This window comes from Pelobates fuscus, chromosome 12 (assembly GCF_036172605.1).
Source record: "Pelobates fuscus isolate aPelFus1 chromosome 12, aPelFus1.pri, whole genome shotgun sequence".
NCBI classification, from domain to species: domain Eukaryota; kingdom Metazoa; phylum Chordata; class Amphibia; order Anura; family Pelobatidae; genus Pelobates; species Pelobates fuscus.
In genome coordinates this window covers 47,238,959-47,252,855 of record NC_086328.1, presented here as the reverse complement: position 1 = coordinate 47,252,855, position 13,897 = coordinate 47,238,959, and positions in this window count along the sequence as shown.

The window sequence follows — 13,897 nt, the reverse complement described above, 5'->3', positions numbered from 1 at the left end:
TAGCAGAAGTGGTAGCAGAGATTTGCACAAGGGTGTGCTGGGTACTTCTTTTTAAAAGAGCCACATTGTTCTTCATGACCCCTGTTATATCTGGCCAGGCACGTGTGTGTGAGTTTGGGTTATCTTGTTATGTTTCTGGCCATTACAAGCTTCATTTTCTTATTTTATTTTTTACCAGAGTGTACACCTTAACATAACGTGTTGCATGTGGATATGTGTGTTTTATGAGCTTTTTAACATATGGAAGAATAGTTATTTCCTGTAGATGGGCTTAGTATGGAAACCAATATCATTTAGAACAGGGGTTGCCAAAAGATAGATCTTCACATCCACCCCAGGCTGTTGCATATCTACAACTTCTTTGATGCCTGAAGAGCTTCAGCATGCTGCAAAGCATCAATGGGGGTTGTAGCTTTAAAACAGCTGGGGTGTACAGTTGGATAATTTCTGCTCAAGAACAATTAAATCTGATGTTCCTAGGTAGAAAAATGACAAAACTGAACAGAAAAGTTGGTTAACTATTTTATTCATTGTTTATATAAAAGGCAAGGGAATGCCCATGAGCAATATCATTTTTTTTATGTCTTGGGGCATTGCTTGGTAATTATTAACCATATAACTGTTTTAGAAGTCGGCATCACACTGCAGATTAATACCTTTTAGGCTGGGAATGGGTTAAGCTGTGCTTTGGATGGAATAAAGCTTCACAGGATCTGTTTTATTTTTGCAATAACTCTTTGGTTTATGTGACAGATACCCGGCTTTTCAAGGACATAAACAACTGGCCTGGGGCTAAATACTTTTATAGTGGCAGTTGTTTTTTTTATCATCAGCTGAAAGATTTCAAATATCCACTGAACTGCCTCCATTAAAAGTAACATCACATACAAGAGCTGCAGATTATTTGTAACTCTCTCATATTGGTAACTTTACTGAGCAAAGACGGATGAAAATGAAATACAGCTATGGGATTTATTTTTCCTGAATCACTCCCAGCTCTCCCACTCCTAGTTCTATCTTACAAGTCATTGTTGGACAATTTGGCAAGTACAACCAAAATGCAGTTCGTCTTTGGTTAAATGTCTATAGATTTTTTTTTAACAGCTAATTTACATTATTTTTTTTCTTTTTTATAAGTCATAAAAGGAACGTAAAGTATCATGGGCAATTCAAGTGTCTGGTCAGGTGACCCAAGAGGAGCTAAACCTTTGCAACCAAATCAGGAAAAGCTAAGATCATGGAGTGTTTTAGGATCTGTTGCCCTGGTTTTTAGGCTGAAGCAAGTTTGAAATGGACTGAAGTATTAGGGCATGTTGACCTAGGTTGGATATTGAGAGTTGCAGTCATTTTGTAGAAGTGGTTATTTTACCTAGACTGTCCTGGCACTACCCCCTTGTCTAATATTAGACTGTCTAGAAATTATTTGATTTAAAAAAAAACAGGGTTCTTTTTGGTGCCCAGGGACTACTGCAACCACTTCCACATTATCACTCCACTTAAACTTCCACATTATTACTGTCAATTATGTCCAACTTGGACTACATTGATTGGTTGAGAGTGATTGGGGCATTAGCCCAGTGCTCTCAGGTAATCAGTGGGATCTAAGTTAGATGATATTGGCAATGATAATGTGGAAGTGTTAAAGAAACCCTAGTGGCACTATGCCAACTTCATCGGAATGAAGTTGGCATAGTGTGAGGAAGTCCCGCGCATAAGCTTACCTCAAAGCATAACAAATGGTTTAACCCCAAGACTTTAAGCCCATTGGCTCTGATGTTCCAGTTCAATTTCTGCCCGAGGACTGCGCATCGCAGATATGCGGAGATCATCACTTGATGCTCTTAGCCTATCAGTAGCTCTGTTTTGTTTACAAATTATTAAATTATTATTATTCAATCCCTTGAGGTCAGCTGGCACCACAGATCTCCTATAATAATTTAAATTCACTTAAATCGTTATGGGGGATAGAATAACTGGGGATCCTCTTACATTGAGATATAATCCAGTTTTATAACTCTTTAACACAAAAAATGGACCCTCAATGCCTATCTGGGCTGCTTTCCATCTCAGCTGCTGGACTAATGCACAGTATACAAATTGGGCACCAGTGATATGCAGAGAGTGTCAGCCAATGCTCCAGCCTATCATTGTTCACCTAACAGTAAATAATAATCGCACATTGTGTACTTGCAATGGGTTGTAGGATACATAGTTACATAGCTGAAAAGAGACTTGCATCCATCAAGTTCAGCCTTCCTCACATATGTTGTTGCTGTTGATCCAAAAGAAGGCAAAAAACCTAGTCTGAAGCGCTTCCAATTTTGCCACAAACTAGGTAAAAATTCCTTCTTAAATATAAGAAAGAAAGCGACTACAGAGTTAGAACGAACTAGCTCTGGAGTCCAGAGGACTAAATGGGCACCATACATGGGCATAACCCAGAACAATATAAACTAAGGAAAAAGAGGATCCCAAGAATTAGGGTAGATGGAAGGGAGAGCATGGGTCCTGCTTCCAAAGACCACTAATCGAGGGTGTGCCCATACAGGGTGGTACGTAACTCACTAGAGTCCCATGGCTGAGTACATGAAGTACACCCAAAAAATAATAATGGAAAATAAAAAAGTCTTTATTAAGTTAAATTACTAAAAACCAAGAATTGGTAACCCAAGAAGGTACAAACAAACTGTGCATAAAAAAGGAAAAAAAGGGGAGGGGGGAGGGGAAACAGGGGGTATGTATGTAGGAAAAACGTGCTACACACACTAGGTCTCAATCGTAAATTAAGATAAATAAAGGTCACATAGGTATACCCTTCAGAGAAAATATACTAAGTGTAAAGTATATTCTAGGGGGACCATACAGTAGCCAAAGGCTCAATAGGCAAAAAATAAGAGAATCAGCGGTGGGCTAGCAATGGTATGAACAGGTAGAGATATCTATATGCTTAACCAAGCTCCACTATGTTAGCACATCCCAATGGCGTGCCGCAGTCACTTCTGTGAGTCCTGGGATGGGCAGACCCGTGGTATGAGCTGCACTCCTAGTAAAGGTAACGGTGGTAGTGTATATATTAACTGGGGACAGCAAACAGCCAGTGGGTGCCCTCTGCTAGGAGATATAAAAATTTCGGTAGAGCTAAAAAAAGCAGTAGAGAAAATGAGAACAGCTGTAGAGGTGCCTCTAGATAACCCCCATATAATAATGCGTATAGGAAGACAGGCTCCACTTGTTTAAAGCTACAGGGCCCCTCTTCAGTTAGAGTGTGAGGGGTAGATAACCTAAACTCCTATCTGTATCAAATATTCAGAGCGCTCGGTAGCCCTATCAAAAGAGATAATGAGTTCCAGGTTATTACAATAGGAGGTGTAGGTAGAGGATTTCCTAGAAGACTAAATCCTAGGAGGTAGGTAGATAAAGCAAAGCTATACTAGTGCTGTTCGGCATACAAGCCGGGCAGAGTCCAGCCCTAAATCTAGTAACCGCTATAAATCAACATGATGGCTAAAGGAGAGACCTAGAGTGGTAAATAAAAACCCCCAAAGCCCCCAGCGTCTTGCTCGACGCGCGTTTCGGCGCTATGTGGCGCCTTTATCAAAAGCAGTGAAGGCTACTCGTAACCCGGCGTGGTTTTTATGAGTGAAAAACCGCCCCTCGTGATACGTCACGCGGCCAATCGAGTTCCGTCGCGTCACGGAGGGGGGGGGGGCCAGGTGTAGGGCGGGCAGGGAGCGTGTTGCCGACCGAGATAGACAAGGGGCGGCAACTCGCTAAATGCCACGTCACAGAAGGGGAGGGGCTACTATTGCCTGTAACTAAAGCGTATTGCTAATGTAACAAATTAAGGCAAAATAGTGAGCCCCAAGAAACACTATGTTGCTTACAAAGTTACTCAGTGTGATCACTGAGTTTGCCGATGAACACTAGAACGGCAAATAGGCAGCATGTGTTAAACTAGAGTAGAACAAATCACAAAAAACACGAAAAAATTCCCAGAATATTGTAGACACACATGTAGGAGCACAACGTATTATGATAGTGTATCGTGAAACAGGGAGTGAAATCCCCCGTACAGTAAACATATGTCCTTCCTGGGTGATAATTATATTAAGAGCGATGAGAGAATAAATGTGAGTTAATAAGAAATTACCAGTAAAGAAATATGATAGTATATCATAAAAGTCCTAGTCTAGAGGGGAGAGCACGTCTAATAGGGAATAGGGATTCAGAGAAAGGGGGAGAAGGAAAACCCTTCATTCAGACCCCTGGGGCTTAGGGTGTTGAGCTGATAGATCCAAAAACATTCCCTTTGTCTAAGGAATCTGTCATAATCTCCCCGTCTTGGATTCTTTTTGACTAGTTCCAAACCGCAAAAACGTAGTTCCTTGGGATCGCTGTTATGGTGTTCGCGGAGATGTCTTGGAATGGGGTTGTCAGTCAGATTTCTACAGGATCTAATATGTTCCTGTATCCGTTTCTTAAACGGGCGAAATGTTTTGCCCACATACTTCTTATTGCATCCGCAGGTCAAGAGGTACACAAGGCCAGCCGTGTTGCAGTTGAAAAATGAGGTTATTGGGAATTCTTTTTTCCCTGAAGTGTCTTTCACTTTTTTGGAGTTCCTTTGTATGAACTTACACGAGATACATCTCCCGCATCCAAAAGTACCAACCAAAGGGGTCTGAAGCCATGTTGTAGGGGGAGGTCCTGTTTTCAAATGGCTAGGAGCAAGTAAATCCCTAAGGTTTTTGCCCCTCCGGGCCGTGATGGTCACGTTTGGTGCTAGTACCTCTTGGAGATGTGAGTCGTTGGTCAGAAGAGGCCAGAAGCGTCTGAGAGAGTTTTTGACACTCTCCCAGCCTGCATCATAGGTTGCAATGAGACGTATAGTCCCCTTAGTGTCTTCAAAATTCTTACGTGTGTTGTCTGTAATCAGATCGTTACGGTCTGAATTAAGGGCTCTCTTGTATGCCCTCTTCAGGCATCTGTTTGGGTACCCTTTCGCTTTGAAGAAACTCCTTAGTTCACTTGCCTTGGCTCTATATTCTGAGATGGAGCTACAGTTACGTCTCATCCTTAGGTATTGCCCTGTTGGAATGCCTCGTTTAAGAGGGATTGGATGGAAACTGTCCCATCTCAGTAAGTTGTTAGACGCGGACGGCTTACGGTAAAGAGTAGTTTCTATTTTATTATTGCTTGTAATGGAGATTGTAAGATCTAAAAAGTTTAGGTTCTGATCACCAAACTCACTTGTAAATTTTAAATTTTCATCATTGATGTTTAGAATTCCTACAAACTCCTTGAACTCCTCACAAGTCCCTAACCACACCAAAAACACATCGTCGATGTAGCGACGCCATAGATAGATAAGGGGAAGGTATTGTGAAATTCCTGTCTGTTTGGACAGGCTTTCCTCCCACCATCCTAGGTGGAGGTTAGCGTACGATGGGGCACAAGCTGTCCCCATCGCAGTCCCCCTGATTTGGTGGTAATATTTATTTTTGAAGGTGAAATAGTTGTGTGTGAGGATATATTCGAGGAGTTCCAAGCAAAAAGCCGTGTGTGCTGCGTCTGTCTCCCCTCTTTGTTCTAAGAAGTGGCGTATGTGTCTGATACCATTTGAATGCGGGATTGAAGAGTATAAAGCCTCAATGTCAAGGCTGCAGAGTTTGGCAGAGGGTGGTACTACAAGATTAGATAAAAGAGCCAGGGTCTGCTTGGTGTCTTGCAGGTAGGATGGAAGTTTTTCCACCAGAGGTCTTAAGATTTTGTCTAAATACAAACTCCCATTTTGAGTTAGATTCTCAATGCCCGAGACGATCGGGCGTCCCGGGGGTGATGTCAGACTCTTATGTACTTTGGGCAGGCAGTAGAAGGTTGCTATCTTCGGAAAACGGTTGAGGATGAACCCATATTCATCCTCTGATAGCAACCCTCCACTGCGGCCTTTGTCCAAAATTTCCTTGTATTTATTAAGGAAAGCATTAGTGGGGTCCGAGCCTAAAACTTTGTAAGTATTCCCATCCTCTAAGACGTTGAGTACCATTTCCACATATTTTGGAAGGTCCAGGAGGACAATATTGCCGCCTTTGTCTGCGGGTTTCAGGATAATTTTGGTATTGTTTTTTAGGGATTTTAGTGCTGATTGTTCATTTCTCGACAAGTTCATGTTAGGATGGAAATCTAGGGATCTGGTGTCTAGTTTGTCAATCTCATCTTTCATGGTTTCTAGGAACAGATCGATATTGCGGTAATTTCCTAGATATGGGGTAAATTTACTCTTTTGTTTGAGATCAGTATATTTTAGTTGACTAGTCTCATTGTTTTCTTCCCATAGATCCATGAGAGTCATGAGGCATTCGTATTCCCTGGTTGACATGCCATGGGATTGAGCCTTTTTTTCTTTATTAATTACATGAAATTTGTGGAGGGCGAGTTTCCGAGCGAACAGATGGAGATCTTTGACCCACATGAATTTGTTAAACGGAGGTACTGGTACAAAAGATAAACCTTTCTCTAATAGTGAAAGGTGATCTTTGTTGAGGACCTGTGTAGATAAGTTAATAACTCTTAGGTCCAGGTTCAAGGTCTTACTGGGGGTCAAAATCTTCTCCTGCCATTTCCCCTTCCTCTGCTCCCTTCTCTGTTCCGTGTGGAATACCTGTTTCGGCGGGTTTGTATGCCATCTGCGTGGCCCATCTCTAAAAAATTAACCCCTTTCTTGAGTATCCCTTTAGGGTTAGTGTAAATGGGGGTATTCTCACTTAGGGGCTGTGAGCCGGATGGGACACTATTAGTTAGATCACTATCCGTATCAGAGGACTCGTAATCTGATGTCAGATAGTTGTCAGAATTGGTCCTTACTCTCCGGTTAAACTGACCATACACATTGTTGGTTTGATAGTCTTTAGTGTCCCTAATGAATTTTTGATGTTTGCGGATTTTGATGTTGTTTTGGAACTTGTCTAGATTGTTTTTAAGTCTAGACTCAAACTGCGTAAATTCAGGGTTAGATTGGTATTGTCGAACTATAGCAATCTCTTTCTCCAGGTTGGAATTGACTTCTAATACTTTTACTTTCTCAAATTTTATTAGAATTTCCATAAAGTGTTTAGAGCAAGTCCCCGCTGCAGCCTCCCACTCTTTCATCAACTCAGCATTCTCTGTATGAGATGATGGTACATTGCGAACTCTCAAACCCCTGGGGATCATCTCCTTTTTGTTATAGTTCTCAAGTGAAGAGATCTCCCAGCTAGATTTGATTTGTTTTTTGTAGAGATTCTGTAAGGTATTGAAAGACTGGTTTATGTCGGGGGCAGAGGAGGAGTATTCTAGTTGTTCTACTGAAAACACATTCTCTGAATCCTTACACCATAGGTTGCTATCGGGTTTATTTGACAGGAATCCTGCCATAGTGTATCCGATATGTATGAGGAGACGTGCTCAGTGCAATTTTATTAACTGGTAAGTAGGGTTAGTCCTGGTACTAAAACCACGAAGTTAAGTAAATATAAGAAAGAAAGCGACTACAGAGTTAGAACGAACTAGCTCTGGAGTCCAGAGGACTAAATGGGCACCATACATGGGCATAACCCAGAACAATATAAACTAAGGAAAAAGAGGATCCCAAGAATTAGGGTAGATGGAAGGGAGAGCATGGGTCCTGCTTCCAAAGACCACTAATCGAGGGTGTGCCCATACAGGGGGGTACGTAACTCACTAGAGTCCCATGGCTGAGTACATGAAGTACACCCAAAAAATAATAATGAAAAATAAAAAAGTCTTTATTAAGTTAAATTACTAAAAACCAAGAATTGGTAACCCAAGAAGGTACAAACAAACTGTGCATAAAAAAGGAAAAAAAGGGGAGGGGGGAGGGGAAACAGGGGGTATGTATGTAGGAAAAACGTGCTACACACACTAGGTCTCAATCGTAAATTAAGATAAATAAAGGTCACATAGGTATACCCTTCAGAGAAAATATACTAAGTGTAAAGTATATTCTAGGGGGACCATACAGTAGCCAAAGGCTCAATAGGCAAAAAATAAGAGAATCAGCGGTGGGCTAGCAATGGTATGAACAGGTAGAGATATCTATATGCTTAACCAAGCTCCACTATGTTAGCACACCCCAATGGCGTGCCGCAGTCACTTCTGTGAGTCCTGGGATGGGCAGACCCGTGGTATGAGCTGCACTCCTAGTAAAGGTAACGGTGGTAGTGTATATATTAACTGGGGACAGCAAACAGCCAGTGGGTGCCCTCTGCTAGGAGATATAAAAATTTCGGTAGAGCTAAAAAAAGCAGTAGAGAAAATGAGAACAGCTGTAGAGGTGCCTCTAGATAACCCCCATATAATAATGCGTATAGGAAGACAGGCTCCACTTGTTTAAAGCTACAGGGCCCCTCTTCAGTTAGAGTGTGAGGGGTAGATAACCTAAACTCCTATCTGTATCAAATATTCAGAGCGCTCGGTAGCCCTATCAAAAGAGATAATGAGTTCCAGGTTATTACAATAGGAGGTGTAGGTAGAGGATTTCCTAGAAGACTAAATCCTAGGAGGTAGGTAGATAAAGCAAAGCTATACTAGTGCTGTTCGGCATACAAGCCGGGCAGAGTCCAGCCCTAAATCTAGTAACCGCTATAAATCAACATGATGGCTAAAGGAGAGACCTAGAGTGGTAAATAAAAACCCCCAAAGCCCCCAGCGTCTTGCTCGACGCGCGTTTCGGCGCTATGTGGCGCCTTTATCAAAACCGCCCCTCGTGATAGGGCTACCGAGCGCTCTGAATATTTGATACAGATAGGAGTTTAGGTTATCTACCCCTCACACTCTAACTGAAGAGGGGCCCTGTAGCTTTAAACAAGTGGAGCCTGTCTTCCTATACGCATTATTATATGGGGGTTATCTAGAGGCACCTCTACAGCTGTTCTCATTTTCTCTACTGCTTTTTTTAGCTCTACCGAAATTTTTATATCTCCTAGCAGAGGGCACCCACTGGCTGTTTGCTGTCCCCAGTTAATATATACACTACCACCGTTACCTTTACTAGGAGTGCAGCTCATACCACGGGTCTGCCCATCCCAGGACTCACAGAAGTGACTGCGGCACGCCATTGGGGTGTGCTAACATAGTGGAGCTTGGTTAAGCATATAGATATCTCTACCTGTTCATACCATTGCTAGCCCACCGCTGATTCTCTTATTTTTTGCCTATTGAGCCTTTGGCTACTGTATGGTCCCCCTAGAATATACTTTACACTTAGTATATTTTCTCTGAAGGGTATACCTATGTGACCTTTATTTATCTTAATTTACGATTGAGACCTAGTGTGTGTAGCACGTTTTTCCTACATACATACCCCCTGTTTCCCCTCCCCCCTCCCCTTTTTTTCCTTTTTTATGCACAGTTTGTTTGTACCTTCTTGGGTTACCAATTCTTGGTTTTTAGTAATTTAACTTAATAAAGACTTTTTTATTTTTCATTATTATTTTTTGGGTGTACTTCATGTACTCAGCCATGGGACTCTAGTGAGTTACGTACCCCCCTGTATGGGCACACCCTCGATTAGTGGTCTTTGGAAGCAGGACCCATGCTCTCCCTTCCATCTACCCTAATTCTTGGGATCCTCTTTTTCCTTAGTAAAAATTCCTTCTTGACCCCAAAATAGCAGTCAGATGTCTCCTTGGATCAAGCAGCTATTACCCCACGAATTAGAAATGATATCCCTGTATGTTATGTTTTTGTAAGTATTTATCCAATTGCAGTTTAAAAATCTGTAGTGACTCTGACAAAACCACCTATTCAGGCAGAGAGATCCATATCCTTATTGCTCTTACTGTAAAAAAAAACTTTTCTTTGCCTTAGATGAAATCTCCTTTCTTCCAGCCTAAATGTGTGACCTCATGTCCTATGTATAGCCCTGTTTATGAATAGATTTCCAGATAAAGGTTTGTACTGGCCCCGAATATATTTGTATAAAGTTATCATATCCCCTCTCAGGCGCCGTTTTTCCAAACTAAACAGATTTAATTTTTTTAACCTTTCTTCATAACTAAAATGCTCCATTCCTTTTATCAATTTTGTAGCTCGTCTCTGGCATTTTTCTAGTGCCATGATATCTTTCTTTAGAACAGGTGCCCAAAATTGCACAGCATATTCAAGGTGTGGTCTTACCAGTGATTTATAAAGAGGCAAAATTATATTTTCATCCCGAGAATTTATGCCCCTATTTATACATGACAAAACCTTACTGGCCTTAGCAACTGCAGATTGACATTGCATATTGCTGCCTAATTTTTGTCTATAACAATTCCCAAATCCTTCTCGTGTGTGGTTATCCCTAATTCACTACCATTTAGTGTGTAAGTAGCTTGTGCATTCTTAACCCCGAAGTGCATAACTTTGCATTTCTCTACGTTAAATTGAATCTGCCATTTTAGTGCCCAGTGCCCCAATCTATCCAAATCCCTCTGCAGCAAAGCAATATCCTGCTCACATTTTATTACTTTACAAAGTTTTGTGTCATCTGCAAACACTGATACATGGCTTTCAATGCCTATTCCAAGATAATTTATAAATATGTTAAATAGAAGTGGTCCCAAAACAGAACCCTGATGGTCACCACTTACCACTTTAGTCCAGCCTGAAAATTTACCATTAATGACAACTCGTTGTACTCTATCCTTAAGCCAATGTTCTACCCAAGAACAAGAATATTCATCTGGACCAATTTATTTTAGTTTGAAGACTAACCTATTGTGAGGAACCGTATCAAGAGCCTTGGCAATATCCAAGTAGATCACATCCACTGCAACACCCTGATCTATACTTCTACTTACTTCTTCGTAGAATGCAATTAGGTTAGTTTGATAGGTGATAGGCTGATCTGATGCTCTCACCCGATCAACAGCACTCAAGACAACAATTCCTGGACGTTGGTCCAGCAGAGGAAAGGAGAGGCAGTGCAGATGAGCGTTGGGGTAACCAGCACAGTGTTAAACGGTTTGAAAACAGTTAAACACCTTCAGGGGACACTATAGTCACCAGAACAACTGCAACTTAATGTAATTGTTCTGGTTTGTATAGACTGTCCCTGCAGGCTTTTTAATGTAAACACTGTGTTTACATTGCTGCCTAATAAAACCTATAGTAACAATCACTCAGACTTCCACAAGAGGTGCCTCTCGCTGAGCACTCCCCATAGAGATGCACTGACTCAATGAGCGATAGTCTTTCAATGCTTTCCTATGGGAAAGCATTGGATTGGCTGAGATAATCAAATTTGATGCCAAGGGGTGGTGCTAGCTGTGAACAGACCAAAGCAGTGCTGGAAAAAGGTGAGTAAAATCATATTTTAAGCGTCTGACAGGAGGGGGGTCAATCACTTGAACGGCTATTTAGACCTATAGTGTCTGGAATACATGTTTGTATTCTTGATACTATAGTGGTCTTTTAAAGTAAGACAGTGCCCAGCAGCTTTTTCACACAAAAGGTGTGTTTGCATGGAAAGGTAGATGTATGTGTAGTCTGATAATGTAAAAATGAATGTGTGTGGAATAACTGTGTATCAATGCAGTAGTGTATTTGTGTGCAAAGTTTATTCAGCAGTAAAATATAAAAAAACAAATCAGCTAGATATAAATAATCAAAATGCAGGTGCCAACAAATGTAACAAAATAACAGTAAGAATACAAATGTTCCTATTTGCTTGTTGCACATAACATAGCATAAAAGAAGATACCATGTAAAATACAAATATAACAGAAGCATGACATGAAGAATTCAGGCGACCAGGATGCATCCAGGAGTTTAAAAAAATGTAGCTAATAAAGCCAGATTTCCTCAAATAAAAAGGATACGGTAGCTTTAAATTAAAGAATAAAATATTCTAATAAATTAAATGACATTTAAGTGTAGTTACAGTCATTCTGTTAGATTACAGTTAATGGCTATTGTCTGGAAATATTAATTAAGGGGATAACTATATAACATATTTAATATAAAAAAGTTTGGGAGAAACAGACGATATGGAAAAGAGAGGGGGTAAAATGCAAAGAAAGAATGGAAACAGAGAGTAGGATTTTGGTCTAGTAGGAAAAAAGGAGGATCCAAGAATTGTAGTCCCAAATTTTCTTTAATGTTTTGAGGCATTGCAAATTAAAGCAGAGTGCTTGTCTACCTCCTTCCCTACTTTACGTATTGATTGAGATGGATGGTCTGAAGAAAGGATTGTTGGGTTACCTGATTGGTAAATTTGAGCCTTGCAAGTTACCAATCGGAGCACTCATATTGGTTGGCTTAAACCAACCAATCAGAGTGCTCTGAGTCAAATCGCAGGGCATGGGAAGGCCCTGCGGAGCTCAGTCTGTGTGGTGCCCTCACTGGGTGAAGATGGATTATTATTTTTAGCGTCGGGTTTTTATTTTATAAGTTCGACGCGAATAATGGATTTTTATTTGGCCTTTTTGGGGGCTAAAAAAAGGTTTAAGAAAAAAGAAGACATCTAATGGTAAGCATGATTTTTTTTTCATTTACAAGTATTTAGTTTTTTGTTCCCCCCTCACTATTTTTAGGGTAGGTAGTGTTTAATTTCATTGGGGTGGGGATAACCGCTTTGGGACCCCTAGTCACCTGTAGAGGGGGGATATTTACATTTAGTCCCAGCCCGTCAGCAATGGGTTGGGGCTGGGGGGGGACAATAGGTCCCCCCCGTTTTGTTACTGAGGGACTGAGGGCCCCCACCCACCGTGCATGGGTGGGGGCTGGGAGGAGAGAAGACAATAGGTCCCGCCTCCTCTTTTTACTTAGGTGCCCCCCTCGCCACTCATAGGTGGGGGCCGGGGGGGGGGATAATAGGTGCCCCACATCCTTTTGTTACATAGGGCACCCACCCGCCGCTCATGAGTAGGGGCCAGAGGGGGTGAAGGAAATAGGTCTCACCCTCCTTTTGCTACTTTGAGCCCCCACCTGCCACTCATGGGTGGGGGCCCGGAGGGGGGGAGACAATAGGTCCCCCTCTCCTTTTGTTACTTAGGGCCCCACCCGCCGCTCATGGGTGGGGTACAGGGGGAGGCAGTATGCCCCTTACCCTTCTGTTATTACAGCCCTCACCCGCCACTCATGGGTGAGTGCCGCGGGTAAGGGAACCGTTCCTTTGCATAGCCCCCACTCGCGGGGCACGGGTGGGGGCTGTGGGAGGACACTATGTCCTCGCCTGTTAATTATTTTTCTAGATTCTTCTAGAAACTCCCTTATTCACTAATACTTAGTAATCTTTACTTAGTATTAGTAAATATGGCTGAAAGACCAATTTAGGTCTTTCAGCCTTTTGGTAGATAGCTCCCAAAAACCGTGGGAATTAGGGAGCTATCTCACGGCACGAATACAATCATTGTTTAGTAGACATGCTCTGACATTTTAATCTCCCTTATACTAATATGGGTGTCATATTGACCCCCATAGAGTAAGGGAGGACATGGGGGCTACATACACAGACACACAGTCACACACAGATACACAGATACACTGACACACATGCAGACACAGTGGTGACTCTAGGATCAATACATAGGGGGGAGGGGCACATAAGATACCACAGTCAAAACTGGGGAGGACTTTAGAATGTTTCACTAGGGGATGGGGTCAACATATTTGCATATAATTCACATTAGCCTCCCAGATTTCTTGTTGTGGGCTGGCTGACACCTCTTAACTTCGATCTTTGTTTATCAGATAACTCCCCTTTTTGCTATCCTTATGTGGGATTGCCATATTTAAGGAGTGTTAAATTTGGTGTTATCTCTCTCACACTCTCTCATACTGGTCACTGGAAGTTCAACTTGGCACCTCATGGCAAAGAACTCTCTGAGCAGGGTCGCCATCAGGGGGTGACAAC